Below are 5,646 nucleotides of genomic sequence, written 5' to 3' on the forward strand. Positions count from 1 at the left end.
TTGTCTGTGAATATGAATACATGATCACACAAGCTGGAGACCTTCAGGGCTTCCAGGAATGTCTGTACCTAGCAAGGAGGCTGATTAAAACCAGCAACTGGCAAGTAGCTGAAAAGGTCAGGGTGGACGGTAAATGAAACTGCCTATGAAACAACAGATTTAGTGATCTGTAGGACCAAAATGAAGAGTGAATATGAACTTGTAGAACTGGATGTTAGGAGTCCCCTAAAAACCTTGTATAACAGGTAAAAGGAAGAGTGAATTCGCAGGAGCTGCTAGTTCTTTTAAATGAATGATATTAAAGGCAAACACTGGTTTTCATCATGAGGGAAAGAAAGTGTAGTTAAGAAACCAGTTTGGCTAAATTGCTCAAACATGAGAAAGAAATATGTAGGGGAAGAAAAAATAAGTTGTGATATTGAAGCTGAATCAAAGAATCAAAAACCAAAGTGAAAAGCAACTAGCAGTCTAATAAAAAAGAATCAGTCTAGAAATATACTAACTGTGTGCTAGATATGGTTCTCTAACTGTAAAGCAGGAAGACTAAAGGTATCAGAAAGACATTGCCTCCTAGACCTCAGTGAAATCAGGAAACTGATGCAATAACAAGAGAAGTTTTTAAGAGATTTTAAGCTAAGAGATTTTAGCTTCAGCTAAGAAAAGGATAGAGCACTTACTCAACTCAGGTACTTTCAGATTGACCTCACATCCCTCTTTAGTTTCATGCTGGAGAATTTAAAGATTTTGCTGACAGAATCTCAGTGTCAATAGTCAATATCTTTGAGAATGTATGGTTTTAGGGTAGGAAAGAGGGAGGCTGTAGAGTGACAAGTACGGTGAAGGGAAGGGTGGAGAGAAAAGAAGAAATGTGAAATAGTAGGTTAATAAAATAAATTTGAATTCTTAGAAAAACAGTGAAATACAAATGCTTGTGCATTGCTGAAAAATAACAGAGAATAACTGTCAGCAGGAAGATCTCAAACATCTAATTGCCTTTATAACAGAATGACCAGTTCAGTGGATAGAGAAGAGCTACAAATGTGATATATCTTGATTCTCATGTTCATTTTAATTTGATTCACTTAAGCAGATTAATAAAGTATGTTCTACATTGATCTACAATTAGGTACCCGCAGAGCTTGCTGGAAAACCAGAGTAGCAGGATGGTGCTCTACCACATGGGCAATGTGTACATCAAATGGGACTGCGCAGATTCAGCACCTGGTGCTAATCATTAATGACCTGATGGATGTTTATAAAAGTGAAAATGCTTATTGAAGTCACAAATGTATCAGGCAGGAAAGGATTAAGTATGTTAGAGGACAGAGACAGAATACAAAATGAGTTTCAATTAGAAATTTGAAAAAAAAAAAAAATAATGGGAAGCTATTCAAGTGAAACAGCTGTAGACCTAGACAGGAATAATCAGCTGGTAGGGGAAAATGGTTAGGTAGCAGTTCAGTACAATAGTAATTCTGGCTTTGTGCGGTCACAAGCTGCGTATGAGTCAACAATGGCTTGTTACAAAAAAAAAGTTAAGCGTCCTGCTGGGTTGTATTATAAGGATTAGAGTTTGCAAGACTTGGCCAGTAATTCTGCTTTGTTAAGCAGCTGTAAAGCTGGTTTTGGATGTTGCATGTCAAGAAGGCTGTGGACAACCTGAAGAATGTCTAGATGAGAGCAGCCAGATTGTAAATGGGCCTACGGGAAAAACTGAATGTGTAGAAGAAATGATGACAGTCCAGTCCACAAATAAATAAGAACTTATGACAACATGGGAATAACCTGTTCAGTTGAAATCGCAACCAAGTTATTTTAGGTTAAACGTTAGAATAAAATGCCCTCCAAGGGAAGAGGTACTGGAAATAAAGACTTCTGGAAATACAGTCACAGTCTGACACTGGGGTTTTAAGAACAGTCTACTTATGTAGCATATCCTCTATAAATAGAAATTTCATAGGTGTAGTGGAACTGCCTGGAGGCAGAGAGACTAAGAACATGGTTTTCTGAGGACCAATTAGCCCTACATTTCCATTGTTTTTAATGCCATCGAGGCCAACTGAGGTCGCAGAGTGGACTGGAGTGGATAGGAATCCTGTCCACTGGTACCATTTATTATCCCATCATGTGTCCTAGAGTCCGTCCCACTCCAGGTGATTATAGTGGAATACTTCAGCCCTCTAAAATCCCTATCATGATTCCCTTCCTGGTTAAACTGTTACCTATGAAAACAGTGCAACTTCTCTGGTGTAATCGTGATCTCATCCTAAACCCTCTTGGTTGTAAATAAAAACTTGTGCAATGTTTTGGAGTTTTCTCTTTACGTAAAGGTACATTTTTTATTGTAACTGTAAGCCTTATGTTGTAATACATGATTGGTCAACAATCTCCAAATGTCTACCTTTGGTAAAGAGAGGAAGGATCTTGTGGGTATTTTACTCCATATGTGGTAATCTCCAAACCTGAGAATTTCCAGTCATTACTCTTGAGAAATAACTTCATACAACTTTTTTTTTTGCTATTGAAATCATTATTTTTAATACTTTTTAGCTCTTGAAAGAAACTAATAAATTCACTAATAAATTCCTAATGTTTTCAACCAGATTCATAAAAACTCCAGCCAAGTTCCAGTTATTACATATAATTACAATAATTACATTAACTGGTAAAATCTTTTGCTTTATGTGTGTCAAGAAAGCACTGAAAGCTGTATTTAAAGCCAGTAAATATTTGGTTACAATTTTTTCATAGTTCTTTTGAGGGAAATTCTTTATTCCTTTGCCCTTTCTCTTTCTCTCTCTTTTTTTTAAGAACAAAAGATTAGGATTCAATAAGGTAAAAAGAAATATTTCTTATTTGTACTAATTCCAAATGGTTGTAAATGGAAGTAAGTGGTAGAATGGACAATACTTACCTCCTCGAAGTTTGCCTTTTCTACTAGGAATGTAACTTTTGTAAGCCTGTCGAGATTAGTAAATGCTTACGGATAGTTTAAAAATACTTCTATTCTCTATTGCTGGCCAGATTCACACTTGCAAATGTTTTTGGAATTAGGAAACCCGGTAACAGACAACCCAGTTATATCTGTGATACACTGTTTTCTATTTACAATGAATGTACATGAAGTCCTACTTTTCTGAAAAGATGAGATACCAAACAATGTGAGGAAGATTCTTCCTTTACAGTTTGTTATTTTGACTTTCTCTCAGTGTTGTACAAATGTTTCTCTGTGGCTTTTTCTGTTTGCTTGCTATGTTACACAAGTACTTACTGTCCTTCCAAATGACACTCAACTTTTGCATTCACACTCAAACCGCAGAGGTACCCTTTATAACACATATCTTAGTTACTACCCCAGCCTTGTCAAACACATGCAGATCTCACAGTATTTTTTTAATGTGGAAGTTACTGGTAAACACAAATTTTGTGTGATTAGGAAATCCTTCTTTATTCATTATTTTCATCAGTGCCCATGGATCAAAGTCAATGGCTATTTCCCAGAGACGGCAAATCTACGGGATGAATTGATACTAAAAAGTAAATACACATTTATGTAATCTTAATGTTCAAAATGCAACAGTATAAGACACCATGTATGTTGCATTTGTATTTTTCTCCTTTGTTTGAAAACACTTCTGAGGGAAAAGTGCTGTTTCTCCCAATGTAGTTTCTCAAAGGACTTCAGTAGAGGGCTGGCCTTAGAGCTGCTGCATCCCATACCAACAGGATGGTGAGGAAAGTGTTCTTATGGGGCACATTTAATTTCTTCCATTTCTCTTGATGCTGAAGTTATTTCACTATCCTTTATTTATCTTTGCCACTGAATATGCATTTGATTACTAAATTTATGTGCTTCCCTTTACATGACCTATTTCTTTTGTGTCTTGATGCTGTTGCTTGGATACACTTTCCTCTTCTAAATGAGACACTAGGTTTTGTCTTGCTTTATTCCATGCTTTGGATGATACAAGTGAATTGTACTTTAATATTTTTTTTTGGGGGGGGGGCTATTAAATGTATTTGGTTTGTCTGACACCTTTGTTTTTGTCTTTGATTGTAGTTCTGAGCTGTTTTTATATAGTATATCCCGTGCAGTATTGAATGGCTTCCTAGTCCCTTGTTTTTAACAATCAGATGCAAAAATGACACCATTACATTGAGTAATGACAGATCACTACATAGCTTGTAGGAACATTAATATGTATAGATAAACAGGTAGATATTTGATTCAATTTCCTATCTATATTTGTCCTGGAGCTGCAAGTTAATTCCTGGAGCATCCTGTACCATTCATCTTTTTGTTTTAATCCTAGACTAGTAAAAATCGACAACAATAATAAATTAAGCATTTCAATAATAATAATAATAATAATAATAATAATAATAATAATAATAATAATGGAATTTTAATTTGATCAAAGGTGTTTTTACTCCTATATGCAGTTTTACTTATACCATATTGAAAAATGTAGAGTGGAGCAGGAAAATGTTGAAAGGAGGGTGACGAGACCTTCAGAGGCAGATAATAGCTTTGATGTATGAAGAGTTTAGCACTCTTGCCCTGGAAGAGAAACGGTTGAAAGCAACATAAAAGAAATCCTTAAAATAACGGATGGCAACAAGAAACAAGTATTCACATATTCTCACAATACGAGAATCAGAGGGATCCCATGAATTGTGTAACAGATGGAAAACAATCAGAAGGAAGTACTTTTCATGGGTATGAAGGAGTGGAGTGTGATACTCTTGGGGACTGACGAGTCTGTAATATAAAAGCAGGAGCAGGCAGAGCAGTGGAAGTTGTCTGCTGATGGTCTCCAAAGATGGATGACCGGGTGCAAGCCTTGACAAGTAATTCTTCATTCACTGTTTGCTGGAAGTTGAAAAAAAAATGTACAGCAGGATGCCTGAGAGTGTTTTGCTAGAGTTTTGTACGAGTTGCATTCTTCTTTATGTAATGCGCTATCTGGCCTGTGCTGCTGCATCCTCACTGTTTCAGAAAGCTGCAGATCTATTACCAGGCTTGTGTTGTTACCTAGAAGCCCTGTGCAGAAGCTGTTGATGCCCAAGGGTGTGTTCATGGCACTCGGTGATGCAGAGGATCTGTGTCAGCTGAAAGGTCACTCAGGGTGGGGGAAGTTCTCGCTGACAGTGCTTCAAGTGCAGAAGGGAGGAAGAACCAATCCCTCATCTAGATGTGTCAGAGCTCTTACACACAACCTCATAAATACAAGTGCTTATACTCTAGTTATATAAGCTGAACTCAGTGGAGGCAGTACGGATAAATCACATTAAAAATCAGGTATGTATGAGTTATTCAGTGTAAGCAATAATGGATTCCACATTGTATATCTTCAGAATGCTGTCTAGGTACATTAATCTGATTAAAGGTTTGCTTGATTCTGACATCTAGTATGGAAGAAACTTGGAGAAAGGTCAGCTAAATGCTGATGTATTGTTTCTTCTCATTATTTTACTATAATTTCTTTATCATTTTTCTTATCCAAATATAAGATGCGATTGAAATTGTCCTGTATCAAACGTGCACATTTAAAATGACAAATACATGTATGTGACTTTCAAAATTAAAATAAAATAAAATAAATAAATGTGAACTAGCTTTATTATCCACTGAATAATCATACA

Source organism: Coturnix japonica, chromosome 2 (genome assembly GCF_001577835.2).
Source record: "Coturnix japonica isolate 7356 chromosome 2, Coturnix japonica 2.1, whole genome shotgun sequence".
NCBI classification, from domain to species: Eukaryota; Metazoa; Chordata; class Aves; order Galliformes; family Phasianidae; genus Coturnix; species Coturnix japonica.